Source organism: Phascolarctos cinereus, unplaced genomic scaffold, assembly GCF_003287225.1.
Source record: "Phascolarctos cinereus isolate Bilbo 61053 unplaced genomic scaffold, phaCin_HiC Scaffold_5;HRSCAF=322, whole genome shotgun sequence".
Classification (NCBI taxonomy): domain Eukaryota; kingdom Metazoa; phylum Chordata; class Mammalia; order Diprotodontia; family Phascolarctidae; genus Phascolarctos; species Phascolarctos cinereus.
Genome location: NW_027555958.1, coordinates 114,656,388 through 114,674,467, shown reverse-complemented (window position 1 = coordinate 114,674,467; position 18,080 = coordinate 114,656,388). Strand labels below are relative to the sequence as shown.

At 35.5% G+C, this 18,080-nt stretch overlaps 1 long non-coding RNA gene across 1 annotated transcript in view; it reads left to right on the top strand.

Annotated features, from left to right (window-relative positions):
- LOC144457907 (uncharacterized) overlaps nucleotides 1-17,039 on the top strand; it is a 64,246-nt gene extending 47,207 nt beyond the window's left edge. Inside the window, exon 3 of the long non-coding RNA XR_013487508.1 lies at nucleotides 16,755-17,039. This is a non-coding gene — a long non-coding RNA (uncharacterized LOC144457907). The remainder of the gene's footprint in view (nucleotides 1-16,754) is intronic.
- The last annotated feature ends 1,041 nt before the right edge of the window (nucleotides 17,040-18,080 follow it).

The window sequence follows — 18,080 nt, the reverse complement described above, 5'->3', positions numbered from 1 at the left end:
ACCTGGGATGAAAAATATAAAACCTTGTCCAAGGAATAATTTCCATGAAAATTCGATGAGCCAAATAGAAGCTAATGCCTATGAGATAAGAAACTTCAAAACAAAGTCAAAATAATGAAAAAATAGGAGAAGATGCACACTATCTTAAAGTAAAATTAACTGACTTGGAAAAAATATCAAAGATTAAAAAAATTAAGACTCATTAGACTACCTGAATGCCATGACCTAAAAAAATTATCCGATGCATCATATTTCAAAAAAGTCTTAAAACAAAATTCTCCAAACGTCTTGAAACCAGAGGGCAAAAATAGAAAGAATGAAAACTTCCAGGAATATTATGGTCAAAATTTATAACTTTCAAATAAAACAAAATATACTACAAATATCTAGATATAAAGAATCCATTCTGAGGTGCCATAGTCAGAGTCACATATAAATATAAATGTAATCCACCACAATAAAGGAATGGAGAAAACTTCGAATGCAATCTTCCAAATGTCAAAGTCTACAGCATTAGAGCCAAAAATAAATTAGCCAGCAAAATTAAGTATAAGTCTATGGGGGGGAAATCGATCTTTAAATGAAATAGAAAATGATACACATGTCCCCTCTGAATTTATTATTATTGTTGTTGTTGTTGTTATTGTTATTGTTATTTTTCTTAAAGGGAGTGTAATTAGAGGAGAAGCCCTGGGACTGGTTCTGTTATGTGTAGATTTTAATAGAAGAATGGAAAGAGAGTGGAAATTGAATATATGGGAAGAAAGGGAAAATACTTTTGAAATTATTTCACGTACTTGGAAAATCTACAAACAAAAAAGGAGGAAAGGCTTGTCATTGACCTTAATGTTGTTTGAAGTGGTCAAAGAAGGGAAGAAACACCTAAAGACCTGTGCAAAGAAATACATTTTTCTCAATAGGGAAATAGAAGAAAAAAGAAAGAAGGCAGAAGGGGTAATTAAAGAGAATTTAAATTTAATGAAGAATAAGCAAAACAAATTCTAACTAAAGATCTATCAAAAATGTATGGCTATTTTTGAGGTTGTAAAAAATGGGAATCTGAAGCACAGTACCCATCAATTGGGAACTGATTATCAATTTCTGGTATATGAAGATGATGAAATACTGTAATGATGTAACAAATATGAAGAGGATGATGTCAGAAAACTCTGGAAAGATTTGTATGAATTGATGCAGAATGAAGTGATCAAAATCAGAATCTCTCTTTCTCACTCTTGCTCTTTCTTTCTCTCTGTGTCTTTCTCCATATCTACATTATTTGTATATCTATATTTAAATCTATATACATATAAATTATAGCTATAAAATTATCTGTATATGTATATAAATGCCTACACACACACATACACATATTTCCTGTCGGAAAATGACTAATGCAGAACTTTGTTTTTGCTGGGTTTTGTTTTTCATTCATTTTCAAATGATAGGTGCTGTTGGGAGAAAGAGGTAGTTTCTTATTGATTGAAAAAAAATTAAAAACAAAAGATTACTGGCATTTTGTTGAATTTCTGGGCATTGTACCAGATTGTTTTCCAGAATGGCTGGATCAATACACAACTTCACTAAGATTACATTAGTGTACCAGTTTTTCCACAGGACCTCTAATATTTGTTGTTTTTGTCTTTTGTTATCTTTGCCAGTCTGATAGGTATGAAGTAGGTCCTCAAGTTGCTTTCATTTATATTTCTCTATTGGTGATTAAAAACATTTTTCTTATGGTTATTGGTAGCTTGGATTTCTTATTTTGAAAATTGCTTGTTCATTTCCTTTGACTGTTTATTAGAGAACGTCTCTCCATCTTACAAATTTGAATCAACTCCTTACCTATCTTGGAAATGAGACCTTTTTCAGATGAATATATTGAATACGTTTTCCCCAGAATACTTGTTTCCTTCTAATTTTTGGTACATTATATTTGCTTTTTATAAAAACTTAATTACAAATTAAAAACTGTCCATTTTATGTTTTGTAATCCTCTTTATTATAGTTTAGTCATGCAATCTCTCCCTATTCATAGATCTAAAAGTTAATTTCTTCCTGGCTTCTCTAATATGCTTATGTTTTGACCTTTTTATATCTTACTCATGTATTCATCTGTGAATCATATGAGATGTTGGTCTGCTAGACTGCTATCCAATTTTCTAAGTAGTTTTTTTTATTAAATAGTGAGTGTTTCCCCAAAGTAACTAGTTTTTTTTTCCTTTTTTTTTTTAATCAAACACTATGCTCTTGTGTTTCTTTTCATCTGGGGCAGGAATTCTCATTGACTTTTTAGATGGTTGGAATGAATGCTTGACTATGATTGTCTAAAAAGGCATGATTCTTGGTCTTAAGACTGTAAAAACAGATTAGGATAAGTAGAGCAGAGCCTGTTCAAGAATTGATTGTAGTGATTTAAATATCCCTAGACTAAAAGGATAGAGTGGGAAGTGATATAGACCAACTGCTCAAAAATGTTTCTTTTACAATGAAGAAATTGGGCTGAGAAGTTATAATCTACCTATGGGTCATATACACAGTGAGTGGCAGAGCTTATATTTCAAATGAAGTCCTGTAACTCCAAACCCAGTCCCATCTCTACTGTACCAAGGTGACATTCTATAAGTTTGCTACTTTCTAAATCTGAAAACTGACAATCAGAGTAGAGAAGTGACTTTCTTAATGATACAATGAAGAATCTGGCCTCAGATTCTTATTAGCTGTGTGACTCTGACAAATTACCTAACCTCTATTTACCTTAGTTTCCTCAACTGTAAAAAGGTGGAAGTAACAGTACCTACTTTTCATGGGTGTTGAAATGACCAAATAAGACCAAATCGAGTGGCATAATATTAGCAAATAGCTTAGCACAGTGCTTGGTACATATTAGGTGCTATGTAAATGATTATTCTCCCTTCTCCCACACACACATACTTAATAAGTGGCAAAACAAAACAAGTAGTTAAGTTATATTTATTGAGTATTCAGTATGTACCTAGTACTCTGCTAGAAATTATAAAAAATCAGCAGAAATATAAGAAATAGACCCTGCCCACACAGAATACACATAGAGATTTTGAAATGGACAGGATTTATATGAATGAAAAAAAATATATGTAATTGGGACCAAATGGAGACTGTTTATGTTTACATAAGACTTCATAAATTCCTCTATTTTTCATTTTAAAATTTCATTTTGTTGAAGTGCAATTTGGCTGGAATCCTCCTTTTCCAATCAGAATAATGCCTATGTTAGCAGGCAACAATAGATAGATTTGCATTGGAAATCAGCCTGTCTCTCACTAATAGGGTATAGCTGTCCTTATATATCCTCTTCATAACAAACTGACATTTAGATGGAGAGTATATGGACCTGGTTACTATTTCATATATAGTACTTGACACAGTGTCAGTCATTCAGTGGCAAGAAAACTGCAATAGTCTAAAAAGTTATTATAGAAACCCTGAAATAGCTCAGCCTAAAGAGCACATGGCTCATCCTTACTTCTTTGCAGTTAGGCAAGGATGCTTGTCCCCTTTATCAGGATGTCCATGCCTAAGCCATTTTACAATAGTTTATTCAAAATCCTTTGATATCTGTGGGGATGAACAACCCACATGTAAGGCACTCAGAGTTGTCTGAAACTTTTTATCAAATAATCTTAAGGTGCCTTGTACTCTCAAAGGATCCAATAAAGACAAATCCTGAACTTTTAGTCTTCCTTTGGTAGTCAACAGAATGGTTACCTTTTCTTCACTTTATTTCCTGAACCTAGAACTCCCTTCCCCATCTTTTTCTCTAGAAGCTGAAATCTTACACTATCCTTAAGCACCCATTCCAGTATCATCAATCCAGAGAATTTTTGCTATAGCTTCCTGTTGGAATTAACCCTCAGATTTAGTACCTCTGTCATGCATTTAATATGGACCCTATTGTAGGAATCTTTGGGAAAAAAAGTTTAGAGACTGGGCCCTGGATTGCTTTGGTAGAAAACTACAGATGGAAAATGCCCTCCAATATATTTATTGCACTTAGAAGAGTAAGTCCTTCAGTAACAGGTACCTTATTTTATCCACTTCTGTGTTCCCCAGTGCCTAGCACAGGGCTTTGTACAAAGAAGATACTTAATAAATATTTGTAGAAAGAAGGAAAAATTTGTAAAGAGAAAGAAAGAGGAGGGAAGAGAAAGGAAAAGTAGTAATCCAAAAAGTCTGAAATCCTGAAACATAAAAATGCAACTATTCCAAAAGGGAAAGTAATATTAGAGAAGGACAGTTATGAGGGATTCTTTAGGTTAATAATGGCAAAGCTGCCAAGTACATATAATGATTAAACATTGCGACTAATTGCAGAAAACAGATCTCCATGTATAGAAAAATCAAGGAAAATGGAAGAACAACAAATTTTGCTAATTCTCTTACAACTCCTTCAATCACATTAGTTTTTGCCCTCTATCAATGTGAAAATGGTCTAAAGGTTTTAAAGAGCATTTGTTCTCTTGATAGAATTTCATATTGGTATTATGCATGGGACTTCCATGATCCTTGTTATGGTTGAATTTAAAATATTTCCTTCTCTGAAAGATAAGCCTTGTTTTCTTTAAAATCCAGTTGAATCCTCCTACTTCTATTTGCATAATGCCTAATATCCATAGTTCTCACTCATACCAAAATCAATCATTTGGTCAGATTACCTCCAGGGTGGGATTATTCTTCATTTTCTATTTAATATGCTCAAATTGATATATTCTTTCTACTCCTTCCTGGTTTGAGTTCTAAGGTTCTAGAAAGAAGTATGGTCAAAGCAATGTGGGAGAAGTTCATGAAGTTTGTGCTTAAAGCTAGAGCTGATGCTGTCACCTTATATGGTTGAGTTAGATGCAGCATAGAGGAGTATAAAAAAGCACTGGAAATGAGAGGAACTTGGTTGAATTCTGGCTCCATTATTTGCAGCCTATGTGATTTTAGCCAAGTGGCTTCTGCTGTGAGGGCTCTAATTGTTCATTTGTAAAATGACTGAGCTAAACTAGATAACTTCTAAAGTCCTTTCCAATTTTCAGTCCCGGAAGTACCATGTTGATACGCCAAAGATCTTTAGTGTGGCTGCCAATGAAGATGGTGTAACTTTTTATATAAATCATAGAAAGTAGCTTGAGTCTCATAGATATTTTTTCCATAGTCACATAACTAGTGCCATAGGTAGTATATGAATCTAGGTCTTCTTGAGCCTATTTCTAGTAAACTACCTCCACCTAATATTACCATACTATTCTCAAATATTGGCCACTAGTAAAATGAGATTTATTTGAAAGTATATATACATATATATGTGTATATACATACACACATGTATATATAGTACCTATATATGTATGTATAATATACACACACATATCTGTACATAATATATATGTATATGTAATATGTATATATATATAAATACACTGATATATAATTATGTAAATAGCTACATTAAATACGTTTATTGTGAATGGAGACTGGTTTAGGAAAAGAACATCAAGTTACCCTGACTGCATTCAATTGGGATGTTGAGACCTGATCCACTGAGGCATTGCTGATAAATTCCAAGTCCTGCATCTTGTAGTGGGTGAGAGGAAAGGGATAATTGAAGACCAGTTACAAATTCCTCACTTGACTCTCTCTTACCATTTGAGTACCTACCCCCCCTTCTATTTTTCCAGTGTCCTCATACTTTAGTTTGTACTATGTATTCTTCAATCCAATAACATAGACCTCTTTGCTGTTCCACAAACAAGACATTCCATGTCTCAACTCTGAGTACTTTTTCTGGCTGTTCTCCATGTCTGGTCTCTCTTCTCATTTCTGCCTATTGGCTTCCTAAGCTTCTTTTAAGTCCCAGCTAAAACATCATCTTTCACAAGAAGTCTTTCTCAAACCCTCTTAATTTAGGTCCTTTCCTCTGTCAATTATTTCCAATTTATACATTTTATATATTGTATGTACATACTTATTTGCTTGTCGTCTCATCTATTAGATTATGAGCCCCTCTAAGGCAGAGTCTTTTTGCCTCATTTTGTATCCTTGGTTCTTAGTACAGTGGCTGGTACATACTAGCTTCTTAATAAATGTTTATTGATTGATTTATTGAGGCCAGGGCTATGCATGATCTCTTCCCACATTGCTCCAAATATAGGCTATCTACACTTCTCTGCCACCCACCCCATGCCTTCCTGCCAAAGCATTCTTGTAGAAAACCTGAGTGTGGCTTATTATCCATGTTATTTTGCAGATGCCCATTTCCCCCTTTGAAAAGATATTTTTGTTGCCATTTTAGGGGCATGACTTATTTTGGGGAATGGGGGAGGTGAAGAAGTGCCTTGTGACCAATATAGAAACTAAGGAGATGACACACATGCAGGAAGATGAAAGAACAAGACTGTAAAATCTGAAGTGATAATTATTATCACATAGTTCCCTGGAGGGGTGTCTACCTCTGAAAGCAACTAACTCCCAATCTTTGTAACCCTTCTTCTCTCTGAGTCTCTCAACTCTGTTTCTCCACCTGTCTATTTCTCTTTGAAAGAAAAAAATGCAAAGAATTCATGTATGTCTTTTGTAAATGAACATGCATGACTCAGAAAATGTCTTTATTTATCTATAATCTTATTAGTATGAGTGCTTCCAAAAATTCAGATAGCAACTTTTCCATGTCTTTACATCTAATGTAGCTCTTGATCATTTCCTTCCATAAATACTCAAGGGTACCTCTGTCTAACAGACTGGACATATTTATGTAAGATTTAGAAAGTCTGTGGGTATGAATGCAAAACTTCAGCTGAACGAATATAATGCCTTTAATGATGTAAGACAATGATACAGCATCGTTATTCCTTGATGTCACAATATTTGCTATGTTAAGGGGTTTTTATTCTTTTTTTTCTTTTTTCTGTTATGTGAGCTAAAGGTCTTGGAAACATTTGATGATTCATACATGGAAAAGGAATTCTCAATGGAGGTGATAAATGAGTATAATGTTTGGTCCAGTGCCTCCCCACCTCCTTCAAGCTCTGGGTATATATGGATTGATAACTGGGATGCTTGGAGATGGATTTTGAGGAGGTCCAGCTTTGTGAGTAAGATTTTATGAGGACAGAAGTTGGGAGAATTAAGGGGAGGATCCTCAGGGAGAAGAGGACCCTCATTTGCCATTACTCAGTTCTCCCTATAATTATGTTGTCATCCCACAAAGAACTGTGAATCCCTTGAGACAAGGACAAATCTGGAGGTTTTTCTCTCTACAGTGGCAAAAGCCACTTCCAATGACAGGTGGTTTGACTTTAACTGAGGCCAGTTCGAGACACTGTCTGTAGGGGCAATAAAGATTCACAAGATGAATCAATAGACAGGAAGCAATAGGAAAACACACAATAGAGAGTAATTACCAGGAGTGACATAGAGTAGTTGGAAGAGTCACTGAGTTACTGGTAAAGGAGCTGTGCCTGGTATTACATGCTGGATGTAGCTGGGGATAAATCTATTTCTTCATAACTATTTGAATGAGACTTTCTTGAAGAGATGCTCATTGAAATTTATATTTCATTTTTCCATCATTTAACTAACTTTCACAACCTTTAATTAATTGCTTACTCTGGTAGGTAGTGGGGCATATAGGCCAGGCCTTAGAGGCATAGATTCTGATCTCACTTCTGACAAACACTCACTGTATAACTTTGGGAAGATCACTTAACATATCAGTACAGTAGGCCAGATGTGTCAAACATGCAGCCTTTGGCTTGTGGTGCTTAACACTACCAGGCCTGAACCAAAACATAATCAGAAAATATTTAACAAAATGTATAAAAATACAAAAAAAAATGATATTACATTAAAAAAAAACTAAGTCAATATGCAGCCTGCAGGTATTTTTATCAATGAACTAGTGGCCTCATTTCCATTTGAGTTTGACACCACTGCTCTAAGCAACTCTCTAAAACTATAGGTTTAAGAGATGCCAAATTTGGCTGGTCATGGGAGGTTCCTAATCCAGGAGTCCTTATATCAGTGAAATCGGAGATTCAGTCCTGATTCCTATATGTGAAGAACTTTGCTAAGAAATCAAAGAGCTTGTATACTTCTGGCTGGAGAGTTCAGAAAGTAGATATGGCATCTAAAGAGATAAATACAATATAATTTGAAACCCAAGAGGCTACTAACTCTTAGAGGGATCAGAAAAGATTCTTCCAAAGACATGATGCCTCTTATCCCTTAAAGGAAGTCTTCTGGCATTAAACCATATTTTTTCTTTAACTTTTTAATGAATTTTTTTTTCTGTAATTCTGTGAACTCCATCCTTGTGAGGGAAGTTGGGGTCAGGATACTCAGGGAGTGTCATGTAGCTTCACAAATTTTCTCTATAAGGCAATCAGTTATCCAGAGAGTCAGACATCTCCCAAAGTGAGGTTGTGTCCCTTATGATGTAAAAAAGTTCTAATGCAAAGTTGAAATAAAATTGTTCCTGTACATACATGCATACATACATAGATACAAATATGTACGTAATCATAGTCTTTCTTGACTCTGTCTCTATCTGATTCTCTGCCTCTGTCTGTGTCTTTCCTCTCTCTTCCCCTTCTCTTTCCCTCTGTATCTGTTTATCTATCTAGAGTGAAAAGATGATGACATTTGTTTGTTGGTATGCACAGTCTTTATTCCCTGGGAAATGTGAAGAACAGTGTTATTTTTACACATTTTGAAAAGGGAGTGATATTGTGAAGTGTGTGTGAAAAGTGGATGGTATATGAGGTGGCTGGGGTGCAGCCTCTGTAGTCTTGGATCATGGCCTGGAGATATTCTGATCTTTAACGTAAAGCTGGGACCATCCAAAAACAGATTCCAGAATAAGATTTATTTTTTCCTGATCATGATTCAAGCCAAAAAGTCTCCATAGATCACACTTCCACAAATAGAGACAGAATCAACTCTGGTTGGTGCAAATTAGATTCCACTCCTGGCAAGCTGCCCAAATGACCCTCTGATCAGCAAAAAGATACTGGGGGCCTGTTTATTAAACAGTGGAAGTAGTGGTTCCAAAGCACAGTGGCCTCAAAACTAATGGTAATCGACACTTTTCCCGCAGTGTTTCACGTTTCCAGTTGCTGCTATGGCCTGGGCTGTTGCTACAGCTACTGCCGTCACTGCTGCTCTCAACCTGCTCTCTAAAGATCTAGTTGATTGGAAACAGAAGCCATAGCGCTGCATGATGTAAGGCCACTTAATGATTAATTAGAGCTCTTCTTAAGCAGCACATTAGCAGAATGCACTTCCAGGAGTCAGGATGAGCTCCCAAACTACAGATGGTTAGAGTAGTCATAACAGAGCCAATCTGTGACACATGCTTGATAATATAATGGTATATTTAAGCAGTTACGTGTTTGCACATCCAGTCTGTTTCTCATTAGCCTCAATCATATACTTAAGAAATCTAAAGTATACGCCCCTATAGATGTTTTGCTATTTTACGTTGAAGTCTATTCACATAGTTTTCTCCTTTTTGCACCTTCAAAAATGCAGTTTTTTGGAGAAATGCAATGTATATTATTGTACTCCACATCAGATAGATTTGGTTTTATTGAGAGTATGGTAATATGTTAGAAACAGTGAAAACATCTAGGTAAGGTTAATCAGTAATAAGTTGTAAAGGAATGAAAAAGGAAGGATGAGCTCTAGTCAGGGATGCAAAAGAACTGTTCCATCTCTCTCATAACTAATGTTTCTTTTATTGTGGAAACTTTAATGACATTGAAAATCTGACATTTTGAAGCTTTGCATGCAGCATAGGAAGTGTGTCAGACATAAATTCATATGTAGATTTTAAAATAAACTTCTTGCCTACCCTTGCCCCTCTTCTCAGCCACCAAGTTTTTGAGTCTCCCTGGCATTTTTTATTTTCACAAGATTTGCCTAGGGTCATAACCACAAATGAATCAATTTTGGTTTTACCTGGTATGATGCTGCTCCTTTTCAGTCAAACGATGAAGATAAGCTTATTGTAGTGTGAGCAGGTTCTCATCCCCTTGCCCCATTGTTGTTTGGTTGAAAAAAATGAGAATAGCAACTGTTGTCATCTTGTTGTTCAGATGTGTCTGACTTTTTGTGACCCTGTTTGGGATATTCTTGGCAAAGATATTGGAGTGATTTGCCATTTCTTCTCCAGCTCATTTTACAGATGTGGAAACTGAAGCAAATAGGATGAAATGAATTGTCCAGGGTTACATAGCTAGTAAGCATCTGAGGGTGAATTTGAGCACTCTAGTCTTCCTGATTCCAGGCCCAGTGCTGTATCCGTTGTGCCACTTAGCTGCCCCATCATGTTGCTCATCACCGAAATCATCTGAAGTTGAGAATGATGGTATTACAGTACACAAAGGAATAAATACAATAGAAAGAAAACAGTGTCTCCCCCATTAGATTGTGAGTTCCTTGAAGGGAGGCACTGAATTTTGTCTTTTGTATTCATAGCCCTTAGCACATAGTAATTACTTAATAAATGTATTGATTGACTAGAGATAGATTCAATCTTGGTATATAGATCATTATTATAGCAATTCAGGTAAACTATGTCAAGCCTGCCATTGTCAGCTGGAACAGAGTGTGAAATCTAGAATCTGAGGCCAGGTTTTTTTTTTTTAGAGGAGAGGCTTTCACTATATTCATAAATGATTTCCAAAGAATATTGCAAAATGAATGCTTCAGTCTCCTTTGGAAATGACATATTGATGAAATGATATAGTCTAGAAGTATATCATTTTTTAGGAAATATTATTCAAACTCTGAGAAAGCAAAAGACACAAAAGAAAGAAAACCAAACAGATTGACACAGTATCACAAATACATACCTATTTAAATACTGTTTTTGGAAAATAGAAAAAGACAATCAAAACTAAGGGAAATACTGTTCTAAACAGAGTGGAGCCAAAAGAAAGACAAGAAGGTAGCTAGAAGGCACAATGGATAAAGCTCTGGCCTTGGAGTCAGAAGGACTTGAGTTCAAATCCTGCCTCAGACACTTGACACTTACTAGCTGTGTGACCTTGGGCAAGTCACTTCTGACTGCCTCACCAAAAAAAACCAAAAAAACAAAAGAAGGAAGACAAAAAGCCTAAGTATGTGGAAATGCCTCAAGGATGTGTGAATTTGTAAGTGTGGGAAGTTCTTCAAGGAGTTCAAATCATAACTTTCCTATAACCAAGCAGACAAGTATGCATTTATTAAGCATATCAAACTAGGTGTCTTCTAGACATCATAAAATCAACATGCCCAAACAGGTTCATTATCTTTCACTCCAAACCAATCCTTCTTCCTAACTTTGATATTACTCTTGAGGGTACCATTATCCTCCCAGTCATCCAGGCTTACAACCCTGATGCCATTCTTAACTCCTCACTCTCTTACCCTCCATACCCAATCTATTACTAAAGCTTATCACTTTTACCCTTTTAATACTCTAAAGAAAGCCCTTTTCTCTTGTCAGTCATGCCTAGACTATTGAAATAGTCTGCTGGTTGATCTGCCTGTACAATTTCTCCCCCTACCATAATGGAGAAAAAATAAATGAGAGGAGTGATGTGTGCAATTTTCTGGAGTAGCTTCTATTCTAGTAGGCATTTCACTGGTCTTGTTTACCTTATAGTTGTTAAGAGTCTCCTGTGTTTTTGCTTCATATATTCATTGTTTGCTAAAGAGCTCCCTATGCATTTGTTGAACATTTTCCTTGTTTGCTGATCCGATCATCTATTGCAACCTCCATGTTAAATTGCAACTCACCTCTGGTATGCTCCAAAATTACAATATCCTTAAGGATCTCGAATGGCTAAGGAAGCAGATATTGCTGATGGATTATTTCAAACGATTATATCCTTCAGGATCTCCAATTCCATCCACCAGCAGTGAAAAACAGTGTCAAGGTCATGTTGAGACTTCCCCAGTTTTGGTGTCTTCTAAAAGCAGTTACTAAAGCACCAGCAGCCTCTCCTTTGGTTGTCAGGAGGTGGCTAAGATAGAATGGTTTACAGCAGTAAATAATACAGTATAATGCCATAATACTATCATCTGACACAGTGGAAGGTAAGATTGAGGTTTAAAAAAATTAGTTTTAAAAATATTATTTGCTATATAGTATTAATGGTACTATAGATTTTATGTGTTCTAAAAAGTGACTGAAAAATATTGTCTGAAATCAATGGGTTTTCATTGACATGTTGACACAAAAAGTTATAGAATTTTAGGAAATTAATAGTGAGAAAAATATTTTGTATGTTAACAATTCTATTTCGTATACTACATTTTATGGGTTATTTCATGTGTGCTATATTAGGAAAAATATACATTATCTGAATTAATGTTTTGTTTTAAGGAATGTTGTGCAGAAAATAGTGTATTTTCAGCAGTCTATAATGAAGGATTCCAGTTTTTGGTGGTCATGGGAACCTAATCCCCTAATTTCCCATAGGTTCAAGGTATCAACATTTGTTTTTTTGACTTTTGAGTCATTTTCCGGAAACATTAACCCTGGGAAGGTTGAGGATTGCCTGTAGCTTATTTAACCATAGCCGTTTGCATGTTATCTCCCCCATTAGACTGTGAACTCCTTGAGAGTGGGAACAATTTTATGCCTTTCTTTTTGTTCCCAGAAGTTAGCACAATACCTGGTACATAGTAGGTGCTCAATAAATATTTATTGACATACATTATTATGAGAAAGGGACTAGGGATAAAAAGAAAAAAAAAAAGAAATAGTCATTAGACTCCAGGAGCTTAAATTCTATTGGGGGAGATATCACTTATTTACATAAGTGTGTGCATATATGTGTGCTTGTGGGCACATGCATGTTTGTATACATAACATCTATGAAGTAAATATATAGTGATATCTGTGGTAAACTATATGGTAGCAGCAGTAAGGCATCAAAAAGGTAGCAACTGAGCTAAGTACTGAAAGAAAAGAGTTGACATTGAGAAGGAATTCATTTCAAGCATTATGGACAACCTGTGCAAGGTTGTGGATACAGGAAATTGAGTGTTAAAGAAGCCTAGCTTGACTAGGCTGTAGAGTGTGGAAAGGGAGTAAGGTATAATAAGAAATGAAAGATAGACTAGAGGAAAGTTGTGAAGAACTTTGAAAGCCAAACAGAAAAAGTTAGTGTATTTTCTCCTAAAGAAAATAAGGAGTCACTGGATTTTACTGAGTGGAGAATGACATAGTTAGCAGTGTGCTTTAAGAAAAAGCACTTGGCTAGTTAAGTGGGGCATGAATTGGGGAAAGGAGAGATTTGAGACAGGAAGATCAGTTAGGGAACTACTGCAAAAATCAAGGGGAAAGATGATATAAACCTGAACTTCTGATGTCATCACGCAAATAGGAAGAAAGGGGCAAATATAAAGGATGTTGGAGAGGTAAAATTGTCAAGACTCAACAATTAATTGTATATGTGGGGAAAATGAGAATGAAGAATGAAGAATTAGTATTAGAGAGTAATTTGAGGTCCACACAGGTTGCAAGTAGCAGAGAAAGGATTCAAACTCAGATCCTCTAGCACCAAATCTGATGCTAGTAAGTATATGGAAATATTCCCCAAATTAGTCACTACACTAACAGCCTTCCCCACCCTCAGAAAATACCACTTGAGCCTTTGTTGTTCAGCCATTTCAGTTGTGTCCACATTTGAAGTTTTCTTGGCAAAGATTCAGAAGTGTTTTTATATTTCCTTCTTTAGCTCATTTTACAGATTAAAAAACTGAGTCAAATAGGGCTAAGGTACTTGCCCAGGGTAACACATCTACTGTCTTAGGACAGATTTGAACTCAGACCTTCCCGATTCCAGTACTGCATCCATTGATTCACGTAGACTCCATATGGGCCTATGGGGCAATATATCACAGAGGGTAGAGCATTAAGGAAGTAGAGGACAGTTATTTTTATAATTCCAGGGTATACCATTTCAATCATTTTCATTCTGAAGGCTGATTTCTTCCCAGGGTGGGAGCCTGCTGTCTTTGGTTGAGAGATTTAGGCTGCCTTCTTATTTACTGATTACATCTCTTTTTAAAGTCAGGCACACCATAACTAAGAGCAACAAAGACTGGAAAAGTGTTTATTCTGTTTTGTTTTGTTCTTACTGTGGTAAATTAAAATTACACATAGACTTTTCTCAGATGCCATTCTTCATTAAGAACCACATCAATGACAAATAATAGGCATAGGGTTTTAGAAAGATAAGTTATAATATCTTAAAAAGGTCTTTCCTTGCCACGGTCAGTTCTTAAGTAATTGCAGAGCCTGAATAGCAATCCCGCAGAGAAAGTCTCTAAGGTGTCTCTTTATAGCACCTGTCACATAAAGACTTGTCGAGCATATGTTTCTCAAGCCTATGTTAATCGCTTTGTAACTCATCCCCTAGCCCAGCTGGGGCACTGTAGCACCTTTTAGCAGCCTCTCACTGACATTACAGAGAAGGTTGCTCTGTTCTTGGTATGTTGGGCAGCCCAGAGAGTACAATCTTCCCAATTCATTCTTCCCAGGGCAGGGCTGAGGTAGTTAAACTGATGTGATTTCCCAGGACTTACACTATCAGAGACAAAATTTGTGGCTCTAATTCCCAACAAGCCACACTGTAAATGTAACAGGGTGAGTCGAATTAATTATGAAAATAAACACACTTGGGGAAACCGAACATTGAAATTGGGTAACCAGAATATTTATATTTAATGGAGGTGTCTGTGAATCATGCATTATCCTCTAACATTATTTGGAAGCATCCACTTTCATTTTTTTTAATGGAAATGTGATACTTAATGATCAGAAGCCCCATCTGCAAAGTGTCTAGTCGTTATTTCTTTAGTGAATTATGTGCATTATAATTTTACATACATTTGTTAGAAACAGATCACTATATTTCCAAAGACTTGATGCAAACAAGCCTTAAAGAAAATATCTTTCAATAGGTTTAAGCAAATAATTAGCATACAGAGAAAATATGGATATATTTGTTTACCAACCTTGACTCCAGAGGACAGATAATGGGAAAAACAGAACAATACTAAAAATTTGTTAGGAGAGGTAGCAGAATATAGATGTGGGATTAGGTATGTGCTATCAGATATGCTCAGTGTTTTATTTTTTTAAATTTCCTTTGTTTCTAGACAAGAATCTTTTGGGAGGAGAATTTGGAAATGATAGCAATTAAAGCCCATCAATCAGACTTTTTTAAGGAAAAATTGCATACCTTCAACACATGCATCATTACAGGAATAATAAAAATCTAAGTTGCTGACAACATATTAATGCTGTCCTATGCTACATATGTTCTTTGCTCCCTTCTGTGATCTTGTAACTCTTTAAAAAAGCTAAGAATGTATATTGGGTTAGATATTTGCTTCTCACTTATAATCTGTGAAAAACTGAAGTGAAAAAGAAATTTACTTTAAATATATATATACATATATATATATACATATATATACATATACATGTATATATATATGTATGTATATATATATTTATATATATATATATATATATATATACTAGGTTTACCATTTTGCCAATACCAGGCAAATAAAAAAAATGCTGAGATTAGTTTGTCTCTCTTGAACCAAATTCCCATTTAAAATTCTCCATTCAGATGAGTCATATGATGCCTGTGAAGTATAAGAATGTTTTGACTTGTTACTCTCATAATTTGATTGCAGTTACTTCCGAATTTAGGGAACATTTTCCCTTACAGTTTTGGAAATGTATTATGCTACCAGAGTACTTTCTGTTTCATCATGGAATTATTTTAGGTGTCTGAACCAAATCAAATTTATTGGGCTGAGCTTTTCCTCTGCACTATATTTTCCTTTTCTTTTTAAAGTCGGTGAGCATCAGAGGACCCACTTCAAAGCTGTTGTTTCTAGAAACTTTATCTCTCTGAGCACTGAGAATATTAGCTGTATATAATTTTCACAGGAGACCATGGGCCTGAAAATAACAATTTTTATAGGTAGCAAAGAGGGAGATTAACCATGGCAGAGTCACATATTTTAGAAAATGAATCAGATCTAACTGTTGGAGGTGCAAAGGAAGACAAGCTGTGATATGTGTATATCAAATAAGTACTTCAATTCAAATGGAATTTAAGTGCCTATGCACAAAACACTATTTAACTTGATGGATGCAAGGACGAACATTTTCTCCAAACCATCCTTACTCTAAATTAGGTTATTGCATGGAGAAAATATACAATTGTCTCAAATCCTTTATGAATTAGAGAAATAAATTGTATGCCCTACAATATTATTTACATATCTATGCATCTTAGCATGATTGACTATCTTTAGCTAGAATCTATTATGTGTGATGACCAACGCCTTAGGTGGAGAAGAATTTAGGAACCAGTTGTGAGAAGCAGGAAGTGGACCTTATTCTTCTCCTTGCTCTGAGTCTGCCATTTGATCTAAGTTTTTATTCTGTTAATTATGCATATTTTTAAACAGATTATGGTTGTCAAATGTGCATCATAGTTATCATTTATATTCTTCTCATATCTCTCCTTTGGGTCCACACTTATTCTTTATTTTATAATTTTTGCACTTTTGATTGTTTTGTAGTTGTACTTTCCATTTGTATTGCAATAGCCATCACATATATTGTTTTCTTGTTTCAGCTTATTTCAATTGCATCAGATTATATCAATATTTCCAATCTTCTCTATTCATCTTATTTGTCATTCAAGGGGAGAAGTAATTGTGGAGAAGAGAGTGCATATTTCTTATAACCACCACCAACAACTGCTGACCAACTGTCAGTAACAAGAAGATAGTCAAAGATGCCCTGAAAATGGCAGAGTTCAGATCACCATTCCTGCTTCTAGCTCAGCCCCTCATGTACATCATCTGGAGAAGCAACTGCTGTGAAGAAAGAGCCAGCCATCTCCACCAGCTGTCAAAAAACTGCCACACACAAAGCAGGCAAGCTAGGCTAGCTGAAGCAGCAAAGTACCATGATTGAGAGACAAGAGGTAACATTGCCAGTCATGTCAAACTACCTCCACTACTTTGATAACTATCTTTCCTCAGACTCTTGGGGCAACCTAGAACAATTTCCTCACGAGCCTAGGGAATAAGTGACACTAAATAATGATTTCAAAGAAGAATCATTAACATGCTAAGCATCCTAAAATCCTAAGAATCATTAACATCCTAATGACCACAGAATTTTTCCATACGATTTTCGGCTAAAATCTAGCTGCTTGTATGCATGGCAAAGGATTGCCACTTGCCTAGGGAAACCCTCTAGCACAGGGGTAGGGAATCTGCCACCTTGAAGCCACTTGTGGCCTCCTACATCCTTGGGTGTAGCCTTTAGACTGAATCCAAGTTTTACAGAACAAATCCTTTTCTTAAGAGGATTTGTTCTGTGAAGTTTGGATTCAGTCAAAGGGCTGCACTTGAGGACCTAGAGGGCCACACGTGGCCTTAAGACAGCATGTTCCCCACTCCTGCTCTAGCATATATCTTTATGAGGTAGAGGAAGGGGAAAGGGAAAGCAATTAAAATGTAAATAGCTCCTCTCATATTAAACATTAATATTTGGTTCTGTAATAGTAATGGCTGTGTGAGTCAAATTGTATTGTACTATATTAAGACTTGTGCAAATATTTTATTTCAATAAACAAATTAACTGACTGCTATTAAATCTTACTAGATCTTATTAGATCAAGAGTTCTCAAAGTTCTTGAGCTTGGGGACCTTTATCAATTTCTTTCAGCACTTTCAGTTCCCCTGTGAAATTACTTCATTCACTTTATTCAAAATGATATTTTTCTTGAATTCACAACTGTGATTTGTTTGACATCTGAAACATAATAGAATAAAGCTCATGCAGCTTGAAGAACTATACTGGAGGAAGAGAAATGGTTTCCAGAAATATTATCAAGAAATTTGACTCAATGTACTCTACATCCAAATTCTTCTGTTCCATATATGCTTCTCACAAAACTCTGAATTTTGTGGGACAATGATGAGGAAGAAGAAAGTTTTGAGGATTGTAACTGCAGGGA